Below are 27,226 nucleotides of genomic sequence, written 5' to 3' on the forward strand. Positions count from 1 at the left end.
TTGCTTTTTGTTCCTCATTAGTTTAAGTGGCATTTTTTTAAAGTCAGGGGTAATTGTTGTCTGATTATCCATACACATGCTTCTCATTCCAAAGCCACATGGTTTGCGTGCTTTGTTTTCAGCTCAGAATCATATACTCTACGGGTGATCAGATGGCAATCTTAAAAAAGCTCCTGGAGATAGATGAGGTCAATCATTTTGATGTTGATTTTGTCTTATCAAATCTCATGATTAACTCTATGTATTAAAATACGAATATTTTATAAAGAAAATGCAAATCAACACCACTAGGAGATACCACTTACACACACCAGGATGGTTATAATAATTTTTTAACTCAAACAAGCATTGGCAAGGATGTAGGGAAATCAGAACCCTTGTACAGTGTTGAATGTAAATGGTTCAGTTACTATAGAAAACAGTTTGTTAGTTCCTCAAAAAGTCAAATATAGAATTTACCATATAACCTGGCAATTCCACTCATAAGAATTAAAAGCAGGCACTCAAACCAATATTTGAACACATATGTTCAGAACAGCACTATTCACTGAAAAATGGAAACAACTCAGTCCCTCAATTGATGAACAGCTAAACAAAATATGGTCTGTCTCTACAATGGAAAATAGTTCAGACATCCAAAGTAATAAAGTACTGATATACACTACAACATAGATCAGCCTTGAAAACACTATGCTAAGTAAAAGAAATCAGACACAAAAGGTCACTGCGATGGACTGAATATTTATATCCCTCTAAAATTTATATGCTGAAATCCTAACCCCAAAACTGGTAGAATTAAGAGGTACAGGGTGTGACGGGATTTGTGTCCTGATGAAAGAGATCCCAGAGTGTTCCTTTCCACCAAGTGAGGACCCAAGCAGAAGAAAGCCATCCATGAAGAGGGAATTGAGTTCTCATCACACACCAAATCTACTTAAGCCTTGATCTTGGACTTCCCTGTCTCGAGAACTGTGAGAAATAAATTTCTGTTGTTCATAGGTCACCGGGTCTATGGTTCCCTATTATAGCAGCCTGAAGGGACTAAGACAGTCCATCTTCCATTTACATGAAACATCTATCATAGGGAAATCCACAAAGACAGAGAGCAGATTCGTAGTTACCAGCAGTTGAGGAAATGGACTGGATGTTTAATTGATGTGGGGTCTCCTCTGAGGATGATGGAAACATTTTTGAACTAGATAGAGGCAAAGGCTGCAGAACCCTGTGAATGCACTTAATGCCACCAAAATGTACACCTTAAAATTAATTTTAAGTTATGCAAATTTCATCTCAATTAAGAAAAATAAATATTTTTAATTTGACCTTTTTTAAAAAAAAAAACAGCCTGGAAGACAGCAGTAGACAATGAGAGCATATGGAATTTTTTAGTTAAAGAAGCAAATTCAGTTCTTGGTATGATGCACTATTTACTGGGTGACTTCGAACAAGTTAAATAACCTGCTGGTTTCCTTTGCTAACTTTCTTTTAAAGCAAACATGCTGAATGCCCACTAGTGCCCAGAAGCAATGCCAAGTCACCTTCCCCTACATTGCTTTCATCAGTAAAATGTGAATTTCACTGAGTATTCACAGGTAAGGGTCAAATAAATTGAGTGTAAAGTATCGTATCACGCCATAAAAGTCCTATACAAATGTTATCACTAATCTAAGACCCTGCCTGGGTTGTTTGCACAAAATTCATAGGCTTTTCATCAAAGAAAACTTTTATAAATACCATACTTGACAGAAAAGGCCATTTCAATTTAAAATATAAACTCAGGAAACATTTTATTAGAAAAATAAGTTGGTACCAAAGGTCATCCCATAAAAACAAATTTGGGCAGAAGATGGGGAAGAGACAGGAATTTGCAATTTATGTGAAGAATTTAATTGCCCCAAGTATCCCACGTGAATAATGTTGCTTGTTTTCGTCTTCATCTATGAATTAGTCTGCATTTGAACAGTTAGATTACAAGCAGAGATAAAGAACATTATTCTATTATCTCTACCCACTATAATGTCAGTATTTCTATGAATATTGTACTACATGGAAACACTCATTATTCTAATCAGTCGCTCTTACAGTTAAATGAACAACATGCAGTTTCACTTTTAAACAACTACTTACTTACTCTTTTACCTGAACACAGAACATGACTGAGCATTAAAAACAAAACCTGAGTCTATTTATGTATCTCATTTCCCTGTGTAACAGACCCATCTTGGGTTTCTACTGCTTTACTTCAAAATGAACACTTTCAGTTTGATGAGCATATTATCTCCCTCCCTCCCTCTCTGCTTGCAATAATAGCAAGACTGGAAATGACCTGGAAACAAAGGCGTCAGCCCTCCTTCTGCCTTTCCCTGGCCACTCCTTACCCTCAACAACATTCCCATGTATTCAAATAGGCTGGTGAACCAGGCTCTGGACTTCAGACTGCTCAGTGAATGCAAATAGCCTCTAGTCTGGAACTTTAGTGAGTCTAATATGTAGTAGAAAAGCTTCTATTTTTGGTTTCCCTATCAACTCATTTTAAAATTCAGACAAGTCATTTTAACTTTCCTATGTCTAGAAAGAATCATTTCTAAAATAGTGATGCAAGCACTTTCTAATCTATATGTCAACAGATGTTAGACAGTACTAGATGTGAAAGGTGTAGGTAAGGATGCTCCAATTAAATCGCTGACTATAGAGCTGGAGTTCCTAAAATTAAAGAACTAGGTTCTCATTTATTACAGTATGGCATAAATTTTTACTTTTAAATAAAATGAAGTAAGAGTCTTTTAAACTTAGCGGTGGAGAAAAACAAAACCTTCTTTGTGTTACTTAAATACACACGCATATAAACACAGTAACTTGTAACATTCATGAATGTTTTTCTGAAAAAACCCAAATACATGCAATAGAAAGAAAACAGGTCAATAATAATATTTTTCTAGAGGTTAAAGCGTCTGCCTCTAATACGGGAGACCTGGGTTCGATCCCTGGGTCGGGAAGATCCCCTGGAGAAGGAAATGGCAACCCACTCCAGTATTCTTGCCTGGAGGATCCCATGGACAGAGGAGCCTGGTGGGCTACAGTCCATGGGGTCGCAAAGAGTCAGACATGACTAAGCGACTTAACTACACTCATTTTCAACTAATAAAAGAGAAAAGGAGCAAACGAGTCACCACCACGCACTTCACAATCTCCAAAGACATGCTCGCTTAGTGGTGACAAGCTGGCCTCTGTCACTGGACAGGTCTAAGTCTGAATCCAGGCTCCACACCTAGCTGAGCGATCGGGGCAAGTTACTTCAGCTCTCTGTGCCTTTGTTTTCTCATCTGTCACAAACCACAGCCCCAGCATAGTTGAAAGCCCTCTAAACCGAGAAGCCTGGACGCCTCACCTGATCTGCAACTACCTAGCTGCTGGAACCAAGTCAAACCACAGCCCTAACTGGACATCAGCTACACATCCTTAGGATTCCAGTTCCGCCTTAAAACCTCAGAACTTCAAATTACTAACTTTTCTTCAGAGACTCACAGAATGTCCCATGCTGCCTCTCTTCCATCATCACTGCCTATATACTAGCTCGCCGCCTCTAATCATGGCCATATTCATGCTGAACTCAAAAAATCACCCAACTGATAAGGCTAGCGCGCCCCCTCCCAGACTCAGCACCCCTTCCCACGAAGCAATTCCTGTAATACCAGCACCCGCCACTAGGTGCCGTAGGACTCAACATTTAATCTTGGCGCAGACACTGAGCATCCATCCATCCAATGGCACAAAATTTCATGCTTCGTTCTGGAGACATAAAGATAAATCAGACACAAATGGCCCCTCTTTAAAACGCTCAGAGACCAGGAGGGGTGACAGGTCCAGAAACGTAGGGAACTGTAATGTGTGGGCGCTCAGTTATGACAGCACAGACCAGGAAGAGGTGACGATCAGGATGAACAGGAGTCTGGAGGAGGCAGAAGAGGTCCTTCCAGCCTAGGTCACAACACAGGTATGGACATCTGAAGCCACAGAAGTGGCAGACACTCGAAAGGAAAAAAAAAAAAAAACCATAACGGTGATCTGATGTCAAGAAGACTAAGTGGGAGTCAGTCAAATGTGGAAACTGAAACCACAGGGATTTGCAACTATCTGAATTCATATGACTTTGCTCACTGTCTATCAGGGATCTCCACTGCTAGAAAGCCAGTTCTGCCTGAGCAGAGTCTTTGTCAGTGGGGCTGACCCCTTTAATTCCTGACATTTAGAAGGTACTTAAATATTTTTAATGAATGACAGAACTGGTAAGATTTCACTAAGATGCAGTATATCCCATCAAAAACGCTCACCTGGTTAATAAGCCATTAAAACTGCTCAGCAAAGAAGGCTCTTTATCCACAAAGACCCATGGATGGAATCACACATGAAGGCTTTCCCCAAGGTTTATTGATATGGGCCCGCCCTAACTCAGGAATACACTTTTGGAATCCATGAGCAATTTAGATCGGAGGGAATATGTAGGAGGGTAGAAAGCATATGAGGAAAGACCCTGTGAATAATAAAACAACTGAATATTTGTGATTCAAACTCTAATTAGTAAATCTTCTGAAAGTCAGGACTCCAATTCACTCCAAACATACATTGCATTTGTAGCTTCAGTTACAACCAGTGCCAGCTGTTTTCCATTGCACGCTGGCCTCTCCAGAGCAAGCATGGCCTAGGGGCCAGCAGACAATGGTGCTGAGCAGGGCAGGTAGGAAGGACCTCGATGATGTGGGAAAGGGAGGGGCTTTAAAGTCACACCAGGAATTGCATCTCAGCTCTGGCCACATCAAGGCTGTTGTGTGTGTGGCCTTTGGCAATTGACTCCTTCACCCTATACTTTCGGGTCTTCACCTGGAAGCAGAGAATCCTCTACTTTGCAGGGGTTGCTATTGAGGAAGGAATAAAACAAGCCACACAAATTTCCTTGGCAAAGAATGAATTGTAGCAACTGACCAGCAGTCTTGTTTTTGACCAGTGCTTGGCCAAGTGATAGTGCCAGGCTAATGACACCAGAATCGCCGGAGAAAGCCTTCCCCCATATCAGGTCTTCGGAGTATCTGAGATGGAGGCACCAGCAGTCTCCCAAGCTTCTCCGGTGATCCTGATGCTCAACTAACAGCGGACCACTACAGTTATACTGCTGCTGCTGCTGCTGAGTCGCTTCACTCGTGTCCGACTCTGTGCCACCCCATAGACGGCAGCCCACCAGGCTCCCCCGTCCCTGGGATTCTCCAGGCAAGAACGCTGGAGTGGGTTGCCATTTATACCAAAGCACCACTAAAACCAGCATCACAAGCAGCAAGAAGCCTGAAACATCATGCCCGCCACCCCTAAATGCCCAGCCCTCAAAGCCCTATTCAGGGAAAGACCTTGTAGGAGAGGTAATCAAACCCTGCTTGTGATACAGTCTAAATATTTATGCCGCCAAATGGGAACTTCTGTTGATGTTATTTCCTCTCCTCCATATTATATCCAATTCATATTGTTTGCCTCGGCCCATTAAAATCCAATGGATTTGTTTTCTGACATCAGCAGTGTTGAGCACTTTAGCAAAAAAAAAAAAAAATTACAAGATGTGTGCTTGCTCGGTAGTACAATCTTGTTTATACAGCTCTAATCTGACTGAGTGGGCAGGAATCTCAAGGGGGAAGAAGGAAGAGCAACAGCTCTTAAGAACAAACAACACTTTCTGTTACTGCAGAGTCTGCCAACTTGATGTCTCCTGTATACTCAAGAGTTCAGCTACTCCATGACGGCTCGAGTGTCTGTTTCAAATAATGCACCAAAGATCTGAAAACAAGGGGCTATAGGCTATAGTCAACCCTTAGGGGTCAATCTTGCTGGCATGCCAGGTACCCAGGATTTTACTAGGCTGTAGTCACTTGGGACTTCATTTTAAGGAAGTCATTTTAGGACTTCAGTTAGAACTTAAGGATTCCCAAGAGCTGATTCAAGGACCTGAACAAGATAAGCAGCCTCAGAATCACCAGGTTGTGGGGGTGGGAGGGGGCGGGGGGAGGGCGGTGATAAAGATACATGTTCCTGTTTCCCATGCTCCAGAAATTCTACTCCTGTAGGCCTAAGACAGTCCCTTTGTTGTTGTTCATCGCTAAACTGTGTCCAACTCTTTCTGACCCCACGGACTGCAGCACACCAGGCTTCCCGGTCCTTCACCATCTCCCAGATTTTACTGAGTTGGTGATGCTGTCTAACCATCTCATCTCTGCTGCCCACTTCTCCTCTTGCCCTCAATGGTTCCCAGCATCAGGGTCTTTTCCAGTGAGTCAGCTCTTTGTATCAAGTGCCCAACACATTGGAGCTTCAGCTTCAGTCCGTCTAATGAATATTCAGGGTTGATTTCCTTTAGGATTGACTGGTTTGAGCTTCTTGCAGTCCAAAGGACTCTCTATAGAGTCTTCTCCAGCACTACAACTCAAAGGATGTCCCTGGAGACTTATAAATGAAAACGTCCCCCCGGTGATTTGGAAGCACAGTCAGGTTTGGGAACTAGTGACTTAGATCCCATGGAGTCTGCCTTCTCTTCACCTGATCACTCCCATCCTGCACTGCTGACTCGCTGGGCAGCCATGCTAACTAAGGTGGGGCTTCTTTAACCTCCCTTGAATTCTGCTAGAAACTCACTGTGATGGATAAAGCTAGGATCCTGGAATCAAAGAACTGGCTCTCAGTCCTGGCCACGCTACTTAAGAGCCGTGCAACCATGAACAACGTATTTCTATGCTTATTTAGCCTCGTTGAGCCTTGGTTTCCTCTTCCATGAAATGGAACAAATACTCATCACCTGTACCACTGGGTCTCCACTTTGCCTGCTCATTAGAATCTCCTGGGCAGTGCCTCGTGGCAACTCTAACACGTGGATGTTATCACTCCCACGCTATAGATGAGAACACTGAAGCTCAAGAACATAGGCCACTTGCCCAAAGGTAAAACAGCCTGTCAGTCAAGAATCTAGAATTCAAATCCCACAGACTTCAAGGCCCACAGACTTTCTCCAACAAGTCAGCTTGGTCTCCAGCGAAATCACTGATCCACAGTGTTGAAAACAAGATTTTGTAAATATACAAAATTTCAGTCTATACTTAAATTTACAGTATTTAGCACACATAGCCTAATTACAGCATGCTCAGTAGCAGGTACTTCTGGTACATGATACCAATGGTACACAGCAGGTTCTCAACTAATTAGTGGTTCTTTCTTAATGACATCAGTGAAGCGGAAGTCCTCATATCAGCCCTACCTGAAGGCATATAAATAAATACAACCCTGCCTAAGTTGCTGAGCTGCCTGATAGCCTAAACAAACTCATCGACCAAAGCTGCTTATAAAGAAAAATATTTTTGCATTGCTTATATTAAACACAAGTCCTAAAAAGCTGGGAGGGAGAAGCGGAAAGTTCTTCACAGAGCAGGATGTGCTTGGCCATGCGACATACCTCCATGCAATCTGTACTTGGAGTTCAGGGCATCCTCTCTTACCAGGGCCTGCAAACTCCACGCGGCTCTGGACAGTGCAGACTCTGCCAATTCTTTGCTGACTCCTCCTGCCTTTTGAACTTTTCTTCTGTTAATAGTATACCCCCCATGTCCTTCCACCTCCTCTCTGAACTCGAACCTTCTGTGACCCTCATGGCAATCTGGCTCCCCGCCAAGACATCCCCTACCCTGCACGTAGTGGTCCTCACCTTACCTATCTCAAGACCAGGAAGGAAGGCAAGCATCCTCCTGGTTCTCCACTGTTGCGTCAATGATTTCCCTCCTGTCACTCTACCCAAACTTCTCTTGCAACACTCAGACCATCAGCCAGGCCATTTTTAAGGCGTGAGGCCACCCATCCTCTCCTGTTAAGCCTTTGCATTTCCTGAAGATTCCAGCTTGCAGGTCTCAGAGGTTTTCTCCATCCCTTGGTCAACTCAGCGACTTAAATGTTAGAGCCAGAGCTGGTTTGTCTGCCCTTCTCTTCCCTCATCTGAACTCTTTCCCTTCCTCCTCCTCAGGGACCATCTCACATGGCCACATGCTGAAGCTTGCCATCACTGGTGACTGTACCATTTCAAGTCCCAGTACAAACCGAGAGGGCACCCTCTTCCCACTGCCCCTCTTTCCAGATCACCTACTCTACATTCCCAGCAAACATTCCTCATCCTCAGACATTCCATTCCAACCACACCTTCGGTACTATCCCTTACTGCTCCTCACTCTGCCTCCACAGTCTTCTCTCCCTGGCTCCAATATTTCAATCACTCATCATCACTCTCTTACAAATGGCCTCCATTTCCTCACGTCCCCCTTTCTGTGTCATATTTGCTGACAAAACTCCAACATTGGTGGAACCCAACTCTCCGCCACACAAAATATCTGAATATCCAAGCTCACATTGAGCAGGTGAACACTGAAGGGTGGGGAGAAAATCACACCACCAGGCTGACAAGCTGCAGTTTAGATTCATGAGCACAAAATTTCAATGAGAAGAAGGGAAAGAAGGAAGGGAGGGAGGCAGGAAGGAAACACAAAAAGGAAAAGAAAGCCAATCAATTCTGCTCACCAAACCTAAAAGGTTTTCCTGCCAAACTTGCCTTCTGAATTGGCTATCTTATAACTTCTTGTTCAAGCTTCATACATGGTCTCAGTTGATGCGCTCAGTTTGAAATCCACTGAAGAAATGGAAGCCAGCAGAAGGCAAGGCACTTTGCCTACAAAGGTCCATATAGTCAAAGCTATGGTTTCTCCAGTAGTCACGTACGGATGTGAGAGTTGAACCTTAAAGAGGACTAAGAGCCGAAGAATTGATGCTTTCAGACTGTGGTGCCGGAGGAGACTCTTGAGAGTCTCTTGGACAGCAAGGAGATCAAACCTGTCAAGCCTAAAGGAAATCAATGCTGAATATTTATTGGAAGGACTGATACTGAAGCTGAAGTTCCAATACCCTGGCCACCTGATGGGAAAAGCTGATTCACTGGAAAAAGACCTTGATGCTGGGAAAGATTGAAGGCAGGAGGAGAAGGGGATGACAGAGGATAAGATGGTTGGATGACATCACTGACTCAATGGACATGAGTTTGAACAAACTCCAGGAGATAGTGAAGGACAGGGAAGCCTAGCTTGCTGCGATTCATGGGGTCACAAAGAGTTGGACGTGACTTAGCAACTGAATAACAGCAGCAATGTTGTTGTCTTACACTTCAGAGAGTAAGTGTCTTGGAGGTCTTTGAGGAGACAGTGAAGGACAGGGAAGCCTGGTGTTCTGTAGTCCATGGAGTCGCAAAGAGTCGCATATGACTTAGTGACAAACAACAAGAAGAAGGCAAGTCTCTCATCTTGAGACAGCCTCACCTAAACCACCAAGTTCTTGGTCTTTTTTCCGTTGCGATAGAAACGCTGGTGCATTTACTAAAGGGAAGTTGCTCTGCTTTTGCTCTTCACTGGAAGGTGACAGACAGCACATTGCTTCTCAACTACACCCTCTCACCACACTGATAGGCTCCTATATGATAACAGCAGATTACACCTCAAAGACCTCCAAGACACTTACTGTCTGAACTGTAAGACAGCAACACTGCTGTTGTTATTCAGTTGCTAAGTTGTGTCCAACTCTTTGCGACCCCATGAGTTGCAGCAAGCTAGGCTTCCCTGTCCTTCACTATCTCCTGGAGTTTTTTCAAACGCATGTCCATTGAGTCATAGGGAAATGTTACGTCAAGAGAGAAAGCAAAAACAAGACGACTAGGGGAATTTGAAGCTTCTAGCAGCTACAACTACAAAAAACATTAAGCACAGCCCAACTCCTGGCCAAATTAAATAAAACTGGAAGGCCTGGTTACCTCAGTTTCTATTACCTGATTCATCATAATTGGCTTTCAAAAAAAAAATCATGATCCATGCTGAAGCAATGAAAACACACAATCTAGAGAGACAAGCAGTTGTGAAAACCAGATATGACACAGAAGTTGATATTATCAGACAAGAAATTTAAAATCACTATGATCAAATATGCTAAAGGTTCTAACAGAAAAATAGATGAGAATGAAAGCAGAGAGATAGAAATGCTTCCACAAAATCCTTAAAAAGGAAATGCTAAAAGTCAAAAACACTGCAACAAATGAAGAATGCCTTCCGTGGGCTCATGTGTGGACTCTATATGGCCAGGGAAAGATTCAGTGAGGCTTGAGGTCAATAGAAACTTCCAAAAGTGGGGAAAAAAAGGTGGGGGGGGGGGGGAGAAAAAATTTTAATAGAACAGAATACACAAAATCTATGGTACATTTCAAAAGGTGTAAGTATAACTGCAGTACCAGGAGGAAAAAAAAGAGAAAGAAGACATATTTAAAGAGATATTGACAGAATTTTCCAAAGTTAACGATAGACACAAAACACAGAGCCAGAAAGATATGAGACCAATCAGCGTACATTAAAACAAAACAGTACCCCAAGACATACCATATTCACACTGCGGAAGATGAAAGACAGGAAGAATCTTGAGAGAAACAAGAAGAAAAACCTTAGCTATGGAAAAACAAGGATAAGAATTACATGGGGCCTCTCACCAGAAATCACACAACCATGAGTGCAACTGAATACTAAAAATATTGAGAGAGAAAAAACATCACCTTGGAAGTCTACATCTAGTGAAATGATCCTTCAGAAGTAAAGGAAAAATAAACTTTCTCAGACAATAAATACTGAGTGAGTTCATCCATCACTAGCCGACTTGCCGGCAAGAAATGCTAAAAGTTCTTCAGGCAGAGGAAAATGTTATTGGTCAGAAACTTGGATCTACCAAATTAAAGAGCAAGCATCAGGGAAGAAATAAAGGGAAATAAAGTCTTGTATTTTATTATTCTTAATTGACCTACAAGAAGAGAGTAAGACTTTCTAGATTGTGTTTTTTCATTGCCTCTTAGCATGGCTTGTGATTTTTTGTTGAAAGCCAAACACAATGCACCAGGTAATAGGAACTGAGGTAACCAGAGCTTCCACATGAGGTTTTTATTTAGTTTGGCCAGGGGAAAAAAAACACTTTTTTTAAAGATTAGCCTATCAGGCCTATTAACCTATATCAGAGCTCCAGAATAGCCCCCTCCCTAGACAATCAACTAGTTCAAGGGTCAGCCAACTAGGGCCCCTGGGACAAACCTAGCCTTCTGCCTGTTTTCATATGATCTGTGAGCTAAGGATGGTTTTTACCTTTTCAGATGGTAGAAAAAAGTTAAAAGAAGAATAATACTTTGTGACACAGGAAAACTGCATAAAATCAACATTCTGTGCCATAAACAAAGTTTTACCAACACCCATCTGTTTACTTATTGCCTTCACTGCTTTCCTACTATAAGGGCGGGGCTGTGAAGTTGCAGCAGAGTTGATGTGGCCCACAGAGCCCAAAGTATTTTCTCTTTGATCCTTGACATAAATTTTTTCTGTTCCCTGAACAAGCCTGATCACTTCATTTTTCAGGGGCTGGAAGCAAGGCCTGGGAGACAGAATTACGCTCGAATGTCACTTTCCCGGTCAGCTAACAGAGCCAGTGTGAAAATGCAAGTCTTCAGGTCCAGGTGCCCAAGAGGACTTACATTTTCTAAGTACAGATTTTAGGACTGCAGTGTCGAATACTACTGACTAATACTACTGACTCTAGGGACTGCATAAGGAACATTTTATTATTCTCTCATTTCACATGAAAGATAGTGTGACGGCTGGAGGAGAAACAGGGGTGACAGAGAAGCTCTGCCAGCTTCTATGCACAAGAAGGGGATGACTAAGAGATGAAAAGGATGACATGTTCCTAGGGGACCAAGAAGAAAAGCACTCCAATTGGCTTCTTTTTTTAGAGGATGTCAGTTTTACTCCTTGGGATTTTGGTTTTTTTCTTTCTTTTTTTAATTTTTAGAACAGGTAAAAATCAGTACCTTTATACTCTAAAACTAGGCAGTTAAATATGGGGTCCAGGACTTCGCTGATAGTCCAGTGGTTAAGAGTCTGCCTGCCATTGCAGGGAACATGGGTTCAATCCCTGGTCTGGGAAGATTCCCTACGCCACCTAGCAACTAAGCCCAGGCGCCGCAACTACAGAAGCTCTATCCCCATAGAGCCCGTGGTCCACAAGAGAAGCCACCCCAAAGAGAAGCTTGTGTACCACAACTAGAGAAAGCCCAAGCATAGCAACAAAGACCCAGCACAGACAAAAATTAATTAATTAAATAAATTTCTTTTTGAAAAATAAGGGATCCATCTCTTTCATGACTCTGCAGTACATACACGTGGAGTGTACAGACGTTTCCCCTTCTGGAGACAGCAAGACTTGACAAAAGAAAGATCTATTCATAAGGCTCATCAGGCAGGAGAAATATAGGTCAAAGAAATAAGAAGATAGATTCCTAAGGGTACGATTTTATTCATAATATGTAGATGGAAGACAAAAATAGTACAGTTAGAATGTACCATATCCTACACTATAGGTCTGTCTTATAGCGGAACACACACACACACACCCCAGAACAACTAGAAAATTTGGATAAAATTTAGGAAAGAGAGCTCCCAGTGCAATGAGGTCATATGGAGGGAGAAGAGGGAAGTTTAGAAGGGAGTGGACATTTCTGCAACACTGCTGTAATGTATCTTGTCAAGTGCAACATCCATTCATGAAAATACTCTGAGCAGAATTTAAATGTGAGGAAATTTGCTTAATTTGATAAGGGATATATTAAAAACACATATAGTGACTCTTCAAAAATTTTCCAAGATTAGGAATGAGACAAGGGTGCCCACCAGGACCACTCCTATTCACCATTATATTAGAGGTCTCAGCCAATGCAACAGACAGAACAAGAAATAAAAGGCACAAAGATGGCAATTGTGTTTGTTTCGTCACTCAGTCATATCCAACTCTTTTGCAACTCGATGAACTGTAGTCCACCAGGCTCCTCTGTCCATGGGATTTCCCGAGCAAGAATACTGGAGTGGGTTGCCATTTCCTTCTCCAGGGGATCTCCCCACCCAGGGGACTAAACCTGCATCTCCTGCACGGCAGGCAGATTCTTTACCACTGAGCCACCTGGGAAGCCAACGATGACTGCAAAACAGAGGAAAACCTTTTTGCATGTAATTTAATTATGTATATGGAAAAGTCATAATAATCTACCCATCGGACTTACTAGGATTTGCAAGTGAAGTTAACAAAGGCACTGGATATAAGGTCAATATATAAAAATCAACTGTATTTCTATATACCCACAACAAATAATCAGAAAATGACGTTTTTAAAAGATACCATTTAAAACAAACCAGACTTTGTTTTAAAAACCCAAATTGATAAAAAAAAAAAACAGATAATTTAACTGAAAAATAGGCAATAAACTTGAAGAAGGACTACAAAAGATTAAATAAAAGTGACAAAAAAAAAAAAAACCACTAACAAGGCAAACTGAGACCACAATGAGACACAACTACCCGCCCACCATAATGGCTACAATTAAAAAGTTTGACAATTCCAAGTGTTGACAAGTATTTAGAGAAACCAAAACACTCATAAACTGATGTTGGAAACGTGAACTGGTACAACCACTTAGAAAATCTCTTTGTAAGGCCCTCCTAAATTTGAATATATGTCCCAGAGATCCAGTCTTAGGAGTGCAACAAACAGAAACCCATTCATACGTATGCCAAAACACATACAAAAAAGTAATAGCAGCATTATTCACAGTAACCCTAAACTGGAAATGTCCCAAATACACATCAACAGAAGAATAAACTGTGAAATGCAACTGAGTGGGTTGCCATACAGCAGTAAAAACAAACTACTGCTACATACCACATCATGGATGACTCTCTAAAACAGTACTGTGCCTAAGAAGAAACAAAAAGAGTATATACATATAATTCCATACATATTTCACATATTTCAAATATGAGAAAGATATGGTGTTAGAAGTCAGGTGAGTAGTCATCACTGGGGAAAGGGGATATGTAGTACTACTTGGAGGGTGCAAGAGGTAGTCACTCTCTCTTAACCTGGGAGTGACAATATAGATGTATTTACTCTTTGAAAATTCAGTGAGAAATGAGTCGTGTACTTTTCCAGGAAGAATGCAAATATTCTCGGAAAAGGATATAGCATCTCGGATTCTCAAGGTAGCACTCACATCATCTAAAGCAATGCAAAAAGGGATGAAATTGCAGAGATATGGTTGCAGGGATGCTGGAGGAGCTAGAGGCTGTATCTGTCACCACTATATACATACTCAACTACTCTATGTGTAGGCATAGACCAGGAGCAATCATCACAGAACTAGAGAAATGATACAGAAGTGAAGCAAGATTAGAAACACACTACTTAAGGAATGCTTCACATTACCCAAAGAACTCTTACAAAATATCTCCAAACTTCCGAAGAGTGGTTGAAATACTCTGCACTTGTTCTTAATAACTTTCTGAAAGTGAAAGTCGTCCAGTCATGTCCTATTTTTTGCCACCCATGGACTACACAGTCCATGGAATTCTCCAGGCCAGAATACTGGAGTTAGGTATAGCCCAAATTCTCCAGGGGATCTTCCCAACCCAGGGATCGAACCCAGGTCTCCCACACTGCAGGTGGATACTTTACCAGCTGAGCCACAAGGGAAGCCCAAGAACACCGGAGTGGGTAGCCTATCCCTTCCCCAGTGGATCTTCCTGACCCAGGAATCGAACTGGGGTCCCCTGCATTGCAGGCAGATTCTTTACCAACTGAGCTTTCAGGGAAGCCCACTACTCCCCAGCAAATATATCCAAAGTCTTTCAGGCAGTTTAGAAGTTTGAGGTAGATACTGTATTTTTTGCCCAGTATATATATATATCAGTTCAGTTCAGTCACTCAGTCGTGTCTGACTCTTTGCGACCCCATGAATCGCAGCACGCCAGGCTTCCCTGTCCATCACCATCTCCCAGAGTTCACTCAGACTCACATCCATCGAGTCAGTGATGCCATCTAGCCATCTCATCCTGGGTCATCCCCTTCTTCTTCTGCCCCCAATCTCTCCCAGCATCAGAGTCTTTTCCAATGAGTCAACTCTTCACATGAGGTGGCCAAAGTACTGGAGCTTCAGCTATAGCATCATTCCTTCCAAAGAAATCCCAGGGTTGATCTCCTTCAGAATGGACTGGTTGGATCTCCTTGCAGTCCAAGGGACCCTCAAGAGTCTTCTCCAACATCACAGTTCAAAAGCATCAATTCTTCGGCACTCAACTTTCTTCACAGTCCAACTCTCACATCCATACATGACCACTGGAAAAACCATAGCCTTGACTAGGCAGACCTTAGTCAGCAAAGTAATGTCTTTGCTCTTGAATATGCTATCTAGGTTGGTCATAACTTTTCTTCCAAGGAGTAAGCGTCTTTTAATTTCACGGCTGCAGTCACCATCTGCACTCATTTTGGAGCCCAAAAAAATAAAGTCTGACACTGTTTCTACTGTTTCCCCATCTATTTCCCATGAAGTGATAAGACCAGATGCCATGATCTTCGTTTTCTGAATGTTGAGCTTTAAGCCAACTTTTTCACTCTCCTCTTTCACTTTCATCAAGAGGCTTTTTAGTTCCTCTTCACTTTCTGCCATTAGGGTGGTGTCATCTGCATATCTGAGGTTATTGATATTTCTCCCAGCAATCTTGATTCCAGCTTGTGCTTCTTCCAGTCCAGCGTTTCTCATGATGTACTTTGCATATAAGTTAAATAAGCAGGGTGACAATATACAGCCTTGACGGACTCCTTTTCCTGTTTGGAACCAGTCTGTTGTTCCATGTCCAGTTCTAACTGTTGCTTCCTGACCTGCATACAGATTTCTCAAGAGGCAGGTCAGGTGGTCTGGTATTCCCATCTCTTTCAGAATTTTCCACAGTTTATTGTGATCCACACAGTCAAAGGCTTTGGCATAGTCAATCAAGCAGAAATAGATGTTTTTCTGGAACTCTCTTGCTTTTTTGATGATCCAGCGGATGTTGGCAATTTGATCTCTGGTTCCTCTGCCTTTTCTAAAACTAGCTTGAACATCTGGAAGTTCATGGTTCACGTATTGCTGAAGCCTGGCTTGGAGAATTTTGAGCATTACTTTACTAGCATGTCAGATGAGTGCAATTGTGGAGTAGTTTGAGCATTCTTTGGCATTGCCTTTCTTTGGAATTGGAATGAAAACTGACCTTTTCCAGTCCTGTGGCCACTGCTGAGTTTTCCAAACTTGTTGGCATATTGAGTGCAACACTTTCACAGCATCATCTTTCAGGATTTGAAACAGCTCAACTGGAATTCCATCACCTCCACTAGCTTTGTTCATAGTGATGCTTTCTAAGGCCCACTTGACTTCACATTCCAGGATGTCTGGTCTAGATTAGTGATCACATATGTGTGTGTGTGTGTGTCTGTGTGTGTGTGTCTGTGTGTGTGTGTCTGTGTGTGTGTCTGTGTGTGTCTGTGTGTATAAATATATATATATATATATATATAAAGTTTACTTCTTCTGACAGAGAAAGGTGGGCTTGTGAACTGTCCTCAGCAAAGTATGCCATACCACAGGATACTGATTGGACCAAGACAGACATGTGAATCTAATCAGGACCAATCAGGATCCTTCTCTGAGGGGTGAGATAAGAACACTAGAAGAAAGAAGGCCCCTTCCCCATGAGGGATTAGTCTGAAGCCCTATGAAGGGAAGGAGATTAATGACTATCTTCTTTTTGTGGCACAGAAGGAGGATACCAAGATGATGAGGTGTCAGTAAGAGGTGCTAATGGAATCATTTAAGTCCCTGGATCCAGCCATGCCTGAATTCCAAGATTTACTAGTCAGATTAATTCCTTCAGTTGGTTTGAATTTTGTTTCAGTGCAGTTTTTTTGGTCTACATCCAAGAGAACTCTGAATCATCATTATCACTATTACCTTTATTATATATATGTGGCATTCAATTCCTTCAATAGACTGGCCCTAATTTTCACTTCTTGTCTTGTCAGTCACTATTTATCCATGCATAACCAACCATATGAATAATTTCAACCACAGGAAACTTCCCTCAACCAAGAATTCTCAATAAGCAAAGTTCAACTTGAAAAAAAAAAAACTACTTCCAAATACACTTCTGATGGTCAACTGCTCATTCCTGTTAAAGATAATTAGAAAATACAAGAAAATGGGGATTAGAAATGGATTTTTTTAAGTGGGGGAGTATGGCAGATGGCAGGCTGGGTAAGTGGTTTTTGCAGAGAAGCTTTTGAAAGCTAAAGGAAGCCAAAGAAAGGAAAACCTAGAATTGACAGCATATGCTTTGGCATAAAGCTAAATACCCTATGTGTTAGGGTGAGACATCTGAGAACTTCCTAACTGGTCATGCCAAGCAAGTTAAATTAAGTTTATCCCAAGATGTATCCACTTTCCCTTTGAGCCACAGGATGATCTGGGAGTCAGTGGTCACTGTCTCAGTCTGAAAGTCAAAAAGGCATTGAACATTTGGACAGTGAGCCTGGCACAGTGGGTAGAAATGCCCATTTGCATGGAAGCTGTGCATTGACTGTAATAAAGCAAACCCACTTTCTCTCGTTTCACTGCAGGGGAGCAAACTCCTTGATAACAGTGGAAAGTAACTAGAAATTCATATCCTCCATTACCAACATTAGGTGAGGAAAAGATCACTCAGTCTACCTTCTCATTTTACCTGCAATAAACATAAATAGTCAACAATTTTCCTTACAACCTAAATTACGCTTCCCTGTTTCCCCTTAAATTCTAAGCTCATCTACCCAGACTGAAAGTACCTGACTCAATAGAGAGGGATTAAAAATCCTTTGCACACTATGTCACCTCTAATGTTTTACTTACACTGAACTGCCTGAAGCACACTTTGGCCATCTGTGTCCCCTGCCCCATCCCTGCAGGCCCCCAAGCTGAGTTGGTCCTCCAACACCCAACTCATCCACTCAGCCTCTTCAGTGAAGTCTCCCTCCCCCATTCCACGTACGCATGCCTGTCTTACCACATCCTGTTAATCCATCTTTTTCCCCCTCGACAGAATTTAAACTTCCTAAACACCAGAGCCACATCTGATTAATCATCATCTACAAAAGGGCCTTCAGTAGTGGGACCACTGACATGATGAACAAGCAGGACAAGGAGCAGAGAAGAACACCGGAGACCTTAGACCAAGAGTGACTTAGGATAGGGACCTGTATCCTCCCCCAACCCCCAACTAAGAATTGACTAAACCTCAGATTTCCAGGAATACTCTCCCTTTCAGGAATGCCCTCAAAGCAATCATAATTTCTCAGCCCTGTTCTGCACCTGCAGAGAACACAGATCAGTAGCATTAAGTGGTTTTGTCTAATGTCACCAGCAGTCAAGCCCCTAAACTACCTGCCATTCTGAAAGTTAAAGTGCCTTCCCTTACAAAAAACAGAAAACAAAAAAACTCAAATATAATCAATAAATGTATTCTTTGTGAATGCATCCTTTCTATTTTGACCAGCTGCTGAATCAGTCTTTGTTTTAGGATGTATGGTCAGCAAAATAATATAATGGCAGCTTCCTGTTCGGTTTGGAATCTAAATACTGTAACACTTACATAGTGGCTTCAGGGAAAGATATATAGGATATTTAAGTTGTTGTCTTTCTTCTACAGAGGTCATAAGCAGAAGAATAAAGAAAAACAATCGCCAGCTCAAACAAGTGTTCTATTTGGATTGGGCAGTGTAGATCCCTATAATATTTTTCTAATTGGAATTAAAACTGGATGAACAAATGGATGACAACAGCTTTCTAAGCAACACACACCCTTTGCTTTAACGCAGTCCTCACCTGCCCTAATGCTTCTCAACCCTGAGGTCTAGCACCAGGTGCCATTCATCATTACACATGGATGGCTGTTGGGCTTTTAAAAAAAGTGAAATTGTTTTCTGGCTTCCATCTCTCTTTCAAAAATGCGGCAGAGGGCTCCCGGTTTCAAGAAAACTGAGGATAAGTACATTTCTTTCTGGGAGGAAAAACTTTCTACATGTTTTACACACAAAGCACGATTTGGATGGGGAAAAAATGCAACTTAAGCTAACGCTGTGAAAGAAACCCCACTTGTTTCATTCATCTGCTTTACCTAACTGGCTCTGTGTTTGAGTTTGCAACCCATTTTCTAAGGCTTTTTCCTCCCTTCATTCATTCTACAATCAGCTCTCGAGCAATTACTATAAACCAGAATCTGATAAACGGTGAAGCAACAAGAGGGAATAACACAGAGTTCCTGCTCTCAGGGAGTGGACATTTTAGTGGATGGAGACAGACGATATACAAATGAAAAACATATAGTGCCATGTCATGGTGATGAAGCTGAAGATAAGGCAATAAAGAGCACTCCATGGAAGCAGGAGTTTTATTTTAGCTACGATGGTCTGGGAGGACATGATGATGAAGATTTTACCATATTAGCTCTTACTCTGAAAGCAAACAATAATTGGCTTAACAGTTGGTTTAATTATTATTATTAATACCTCATACCTGAAAAGCTTGCTGTTATCCCCTCTGTTCACCTATGACATTTTTGCCTCTCCAGAAGCCTCTCTTCCAGGTCTGATTATACAGCGTTCTCTCTGAACTAAACGGTACTTATGGCTTCATCATCTACTTACTATATAATCTGACATAAAATTCTATGCATTATGCTCCTAAACCATCAATTAACATCTTTTATTGTTTATTTTCTATTCATTTCTATTTCTCTTCAAAAGAACTGATCTCAAGGGAAGGGTCTCTGTTTATCCCTGATCTAGTGATATCCCACAAGACTCGGGATTTTGGGTCAGGAAAGATCTGGATTTAAATCTTGGTTTTAATAACTCAATAACTATCTGACCAAGGGCAAGTGACTGAACCACTTCTTCAACTTCAGTTTCTTCATCAGCAAAATGGGAGTGATACCACCTAATTCGTATTAAAAACTTTGCTCTCCAATAGCTTTACATGTTCAGTTCAGTCACTCAGTCGTGTCTGACTCTTTGCAACCCCATGGACCACAGCACGCCAGGCCTCCCTGTCCATCACCAACTCCCAGAGTTTACTCAAACTCATCTCCACTGAGTTGGTGATGCCATCCAACCATCTCATCCTCTGTAGTCCCCATCTTTAATGTACTGACAGTTATAAGGTTAGTCCCCTGCCATATGACAGCTCCACAGCTTTGTAGGCTGGGCAACTTTGGGCTTAGGAATCCAATTCTCTCAAGCATATCCTGTGTCTTGCCTTGCAGTGGGGCAAGATAAAACCAGTGGGAGAGACAAACGTGGATGTACAATTGCAAACTAGGTTGGAGGGCCTCACTATATTGTGGCTCTCAGGTCACGCTAGCCAGGCAGAACCAAGCAAGCAGTAAGAATAATAACCACTTGTACCTTGCATCTTCTGTGTAACTGCCCATGCACCTGCACTCAAACCGGTCCATGCACCCACCCTTGAAAAGGTCTATGCCCCCACACTGGGTCCAGTCTACACTGCACTACTATTAGTCCATCCTGCCTTCCATTTTCACCGTCCCACCCCCCTACAGAGCTGTCACTCTGCAGGTCAATTCAGCAAATATTTACCAAACCCCTGCCATCCACAGGCGCTGTGAGAGATACCAAGGAAATAAGAGGAAAACAGCACAGGGCCTCGTCCGCTGTGGGTCATAGTCTGGCACAAGAGATGTCAATGCAGCTGCAGCCCCTGTGTTTCATTTCTCTTCCTGCTGGTGACCAGTGACCTTTAGGCTCAAGGAAATCTTCGGCTGCCACAGGGAAGGCCATCCTCCACTCCACCATTTCCCCTGAATGTTTGGGCCACATCCTCCAGGGTCAGAATCACAGAGCAGCATTCTCCGAGGCAGGGGTAGGGAACCTCCAGGATCTAATGCCTGATGATCTGCAGTGGAACTGATTTAATAATAATAGAAAAAGTGCACCATAAATTTAACAGGCTTGAATCATCCCCAAACCATCTCCCTACCTCCAATCTATGGAAAAATTGTCTTCCACGAAACTGGTCCCTGGTGCCAAAAAAAGTTGGGGACTGCTGCTCCAAAGAACTCAGAAGTTCCTCCAATGCTCGGCTGATACAGCAGGTCCTCAGGAACAGAAAAGAGTTGAAAACCATTGCCCTGAAATACCAATTTCCCACCAGACTCTTGTGGGAGGAGGTCATGTAGAGGCTGCGGCTTCCAGTTGATCTGCAAGCTGAATGGGCACTCGGAGGCTTCTCACCCCTCCGCCTGGAATGTACACTCTGCCCACCCTCTCCCAGGGAGCCATTTGCAAGGACCATAGCCTCGAGACAGTAAGTTGCTGAGACCGTCTGGACTTAAGATGTGACTGATCCCAGTTAGAGCCTCAAAACAGAAACACAGGCCTGAAAAAAACACATAATTTTGTAAGGTACTGGCGGGTGGGTACAAGGAGCTACCCCTCTCACAGTGTCTAAGACAAGCCTCTTATGTAAGTTCCCTTGCTTATTACATTTGCCGCCTACCAATCTGCTGCGTTTCCCTCTTTTCTTCCATCTCGTGTCCTCCGTGTCTGGGGGCTGGTTTCAGATTTCACCCAGGGAACAACCAGGGTTGTGAATAACTCATTATCAAAATTATCAGAAAACAACAACCATGACGTAACAGGGCCCATCTTCTCCAGCTACTGGGCCTCCTCTGCCCAGGATCCTATTTTTCTCATCACAGCCACACATATTCAAGGGATATATTCTTTATTTTTATTTTACAGACGAGGACACAATGAACAGGGTGTGAAAAGCCTGTTGTGCTACTTGAAGAGCTATGGATCCTAGCTCTGTGTGAGCTCAGGGCTGGCCTATATCAAGAGCAACACAGGTACCTGGGGACCTCCAAGAGCTGCCGCCGCCGGTCCAGGTTCACACAGGACACTCTCATCTCAGGATGCTCTCCTGGAAGTGTGCGTCTCCCCCCACCCCCACCCCCGTGCAAGAAAATAGCCTCCAGGGTAGGGCAGATAGTAGCGGACAAGGGAGTTCTATGTGTCAAAAGTGATTTTCTTCCTTTGACAGTTTTACCAAAGTATTTCAAAAGCTTGAACAGCTGTCTGCACCACAACTCACTTGAAAAGCCTCATTCACAAACGCCTGCTCTGTCTGTATTTCACTATTGACATATTTTTCTATTTCCATCCTTAAAAATGGGTGTCCTCTGCACCCTATGTTTCTAACATGGAAGTGGAAGAAAAGGATACATTTTTTTTTAATCTACAAAGTAGCCACACAAGGAAGATCAACAAGTTCTGACTGGGACGTTTCAGCCAGCAGGAACCTCCTAGATAATAAACGCACTCACCACCCTTCTCTCGTTTCCTTGGTCATAAGAGGGAGACCTAAGTGGTCGGAGACTGGTCAAGATGAGCTAAGGAGAGGAGGGGCTTTTGGCGGCTGAGGGGTGGAGTCTGGACCACTGCTTGCTTTAGCCACTGCCTTGGTACTTGGGATAATTAATAGTGAATTTCCTTCCCCTTACTGGAATCTGTATGTGGTAGAAAATGAATTGCATTTTACAGGTCTCAGGGAGACAGCCATGAAGCTCTGGAGGAGCTTTGTGGTTTCTCAAGCAGGTACTCTGAGTTGTTACTTAATGTAACTCATTAGGTTTAATGTGCATTTTAATTGCCTACTTGTGAGCAGTTTTTGCTCTCCCTGCACTTGGAAGAACTGGGTTTCATGACTTATTATTACTCTTATTACAGATTTAATGGTTCCAAATGATGGGTGATGAGCTCTTTTATCTTGACTGCTTCAGAAAGTTGTTTCCCCAAGGAGAAAACTGATAAGAGAATTCAACAATGTTTATTAGGCACCTACCGGCAGGTACATTCCTAGGCATGGGGGTAGATGGATGCAAAGACAACTGCAACAGTGTTTTGCCCCCAAGGAGCTTACCATCTGGTTCTCAGGGTGGTCAAGCAGAATCAGCATCATCTGCAGATCATCCTGTTAGAAACGTAAATTCTCAGGCCTCACCCCAGACAGGCCAAGTCCAAAACTCAGGGGGTGATCCTAGCCATCTGCATTTGAAAAAGCCTGCTTCAAACAAAGATCACCCTCGTCAAACGTCAAACGGACAAACATGCGGTTAGCTTATTGAGCTAAATCTGAAAGTGTCATTTGTCCTCCAAGGAAACAGGCCCAGAGGCCAAAAGTCACATAAGGAGTTGGTGGAGGAGTTGAAACCAGAACTCAGGTCTCCCACCACCAACCTTACCCTCACTCTGCATGGCCAATGCTTTATTTCTTTTCTGATACTTTAAACCCTAAATCTCTGAGGGAGTATTGCCAATCCAAAATGCAAACCTTGGTTTTCAAAGATGACAGAAAAAAGAGAAACTACTCTTTTTTAAAATAAGTCAAGTGAAGTCGCTTAGTTGTGTCCGACTCTTTGTGACCACATGGACTGTAGCCTATCAGGCTCCTCCATCCATGGGGTTTTCCAGGCAAGAATCCTGGAGTGGGTTGCCATTTCCTTCTCCAGGGATCTTCCCCACCCAGGGATCAAACCCGGGCCTCCCTCATTGTAGGTAGACGCTTTTACCATCTGAGCCACCAGGGAAGCCAATTTCCCCCTTTTTAAAATAAAGACAATAACAAAAATTAAAACTTGATCTATCAAAGCCATCTAACAAACTAGCAGTAATTTCCCAAACCTCTAACACACATCCAAGTTTCATTTACAATTTAAAAATGGGGGCGGGAGAATAGGAAGAACGGTAAAAATTCAAGGAATAATGTGATCAGAATGTGATCAGAATATAGCCTACAGGAACATAACAGTATGCAGAAATGTCAACAGTGGTTCACCTTCTGTGGGAGAATTACAAATGATCTTTTTTGGGTGTGTATTTTCTGGAATTTTTCCCAATGGTTATTTCTTTTGCCATCAAGAAAAAGTAAAAGTTTTTTTTTTTAATGTTACATACATATCACTCAACATGAAGGTTTATTTTATAATTCTATTTCTTTCCATACAGCAGGATAGTGTGTGTGTAGTAATTATTTATATCATGCCATATGTTACAATGAAGATGAAATTCTGTAAATATATTCCTTCCAGCTGGCACTGAAAATGAAGAGGTTAAATGCTTCCCTAGGTTCAAAGCACTATGAATTAAGACAAGCTGACTGTACAGCTAAAGGAAAAACTAATCCCAGTACTGAGATCTCTGAGAGAGTCTCTTTTGAAAAAATGTTGAGGTGACACATAGCTCCTTACTCATATCTCCCTGATGTTTAACCCCTGGCACAGCACAGAAGGTCTGGCGATTCCTGGCAAAGTCTTAGGAGTTCTGGGGATTAAATGCATGGGAGAATACCAGAGAAATAAGAAAGAGAATGATCCTATTGTCACATAAAATTCTGTCCTTGTGGACAATAAGACATTCAAAATCACTGGCAAATTTCATTGCCCAAAATATCCTTTAATTTTTTTTTTTCCTTTCTTAAGAAATGTTTGCTCAGTTAAAAAAAAAAAACTATGTTGGCTATCTCATTCCATAAATCATAAGTTAACAAAATAAGGACTGTCTCATTTAAAGAGACATTTCTGCCACAAGAGCATTGTTGTCAGGTTTCACTTGATAAAACAAATTTGTTGCTCGAAGAAGACCTAGCACTGTTTCACTGAAACTCTCAGCAATATAAATTCAGTGCATGTTAGTTAAAGTTTCTTAAAGGAGACAGGAGAGTGAAGTTAAGAACAAATGTAATTATTATGGAAAAGGAAACACCAGTGGCCACCTAGTTCATCCAAATACCTCACCACAGCTGACATTTCTGTAACTTACACTTTCAGGAAAGGACAAATTATTTAGGCTATATATACATATATGTAGTAATATGCTAACATTTACAGTACATAAGCTCACCATATCTACACAACATTTCTGCTTCATATTGGAGAACTCAGAACAGATTCACCATCTTGGTTTTCGCTGTTCAGCATGTGAGCCTTTACCTACAAGGACCCTCTGAAGAATCTCCGATTTCCCTCAGTCCTCTGCTTGCTTTCTCTCACAGGGTAGTCCCACCCATTGCAAAAACAACAAATTAATAAAGAAGAAGCAAGACTATAATGACTGTACCGCTCAGAGAAAGTTTCCCACCAACCTCCCCAGTGCCAACTCCATATAATTACTTATCTGCCTGTGAAAAGTGATCTAGAAAAGCCTTACCTATTAAGTCAAATCTGACAGTTTCCTTTCAGGCTAGCTTTTTTTTTTTTTTTTTTTTTGACAACACACACAAACTTGTATCTCAGTCTCTAACTCCATCCCTCCATCCCGACACTTATAAGCCCAGTTCTTTTTCTTCCCTCACCACCCTCTACTAAGAAAAAGGTCCAATGTTAGGTTTTACCTAGGAGTGCTTATTTTTGCAGTTTTACTCTGGGACTGCTAAAAGGTATTGATTAGAAACTACCTGCAGATCCAGCTGCTGAGCATTGATAAATGCTGAGGGAACAATTTCAGGCCAAGAACAAGACCCAAAATATCTTCAATTTGCCACTCCTCTCAACAAGAGACAAAGAAACAACATTTCTATTCCATCAAATTAAATAATAATAATAATAAAATTCAGCAGCTTCCACTCTGGACAAAATTAAATGTTCTGGGTCACTGTCCTTTCCTGTCTCGCTGGGCCACTTCTTACGCAGCCTGGCAGTGACTGTAAACACGGTCCCGTCACGCAACCCGAGTTGCCATCCTCACGGAGCAAATTATTCACGCGGCCCCTCCTGCCGCAGTCCCCAAACCAGCGAACCTCACCACCCATCCCTCCTCCACACCTCGCCGCCCGCTTTCTTTTCTTCCAACCCACAAATGGGCGCGCTTATCCAGAGAAAAAGTTAATGAACGGCTGCTTTTGAGGTAAAGCTGCCCCACCTGAGATCGCGGAATCAGTAGACTAGAAGTCCCTAAAAGCACGTACCCTCTGCAAGCTCGCCCCGGCCGGTGAGTGCCTCACACCCAGAAACCCAGGAACAGGATTTCTGTGCAGACCTGCACCCACCCCACACAACTCCACACGCCAGCTTGCCTAACCACTTATGTAAGCTCGTGCCTCTACAGTCCCAAACACACACACACACGCCAGCACCTGTCACGTATCTGAAATGGACAAGCATCCACACCCGGGAGATGAAATGAAATCAACACGCAGGAACCGGAGGGGTGGAGGGCATCGCGTTGGAAAACATCTTTCTCCCCCGTTTGTGTCTTGCCCCTTTTTTGTCACAACTACAATTACCTTAGCAACCAAAGAATTTCCTTGACTCCCCCTCCGGCTTCAGAAATTTCTCCTAACGCCAAGCGTGCGCCAGGTTCATGGTAAAGCTAGAGGAGCCCAGGGATCGAGGGGTCGGCAGCCTCTTGGGGGCAGAGGGGACGTCTGGGTCCGTCTGGGTGCTTCTCCGCGCGGCTCTCCCACGTCTCGCCGGTCTTTCCGAATTTCCGCGGTGGCGAGCGCTCGGGCTCAGCGAGCAGAAAGCGAAGCCCCGGGCCGGCGCAGAGACGCGGCGGGTCGCATCGTGCCAAGCAAGGCACGGGGCGCTCGGGTGTCTCCAGCGCGCAGGGGGCTGGCCCCGCTCTCCGCGCTCCCAGGCGCTCCCGGATCGCCCGCCTCTCCCGCTCCAGGCCGGCGAGGTCCGCGGGGCTCGGTCCGCCCCCTCGGCGCCCGCCCGCTCCGGCAGCTCCGGGAACCCGGCGCCCGGGCGGAGCTCTCGCTGCCGAGCAGGGCCGAGCGCAGGAGCTGCCCCAAGTCGCGAAGGCGCTCAGCTCCGCCGCTCCGGAGCTGCTGCAGCGGCGCCCGCTGTCGGGTATCGGGCGGAGCTGCAGCCCGCACCGCGCGCACCTGGGCGCCGGCACCTGGGCCCCGACAGGCGCGGGGCGGGGCCGAGGCACCTGGGCGCGTCCCCAGCGCGCCGCCGCCCGGCTCACCTGTTCCGAGCGCTGCGGAAGGTCCAGACGGAGATATGCCCGAGGAAGGGGGCGGGGGGGGGAAACTAGAAATTTCTGACACAAGCGCCGGCGAGAACACTGGCGAAGCGGCTCAGAAAGACCGAGGCTCCTTCCTGCAATTTCGAGAGCTGGCCACCACTGGAAACTTCGGTGGCGCCAGGATTCTCTTAGGGATTCCTGGTCCGGA

At 43.4% G+C, this 27,226-nt stretch overlaps 1 protein-coding gene across 5 annotated transcripts in view; it reads right to left on the reverse strand.

Annotated features, from left to right (window-relative positions):
* RGS6 (regulator of G-protein signaling 6) overlaps positions 1 to 26,844 on the reverse strand; it is a 613,815-nt gene extending 586,971 nt beyond the window's left edge. For 3 of the 5 annotated variants that reach the window (XM_013967267.2, XM_018054008.1, XM_013967266.2), the window contains exon 1: positions 26,330 to 26,417. The gene's annotated coding sequence lies outside the window, so the exon portion shown is untranslated. Of the gene's footprint in view, positions 1 to 26,329 lie in introns of all 5 variants that reach the window. The other 2 variants (XM_005686033.3, XM_018054009.1) reach the window with 2 other exon arrangements.

This window comes from Capra hircus, chromosome 10 (genome assembly GCF_001704415.2).
Source record: "Capra hircus breed San Clemente chromosome 10, ASM170441v1, whole genome shotgun sequence".
Classification (NCBI taxonomy): domain Eukaryota; kingdom Metazoa; phylum Chordata; class Mammalia; order Artiodactyla; family Bovidae; genus Capra; species Capra hircus.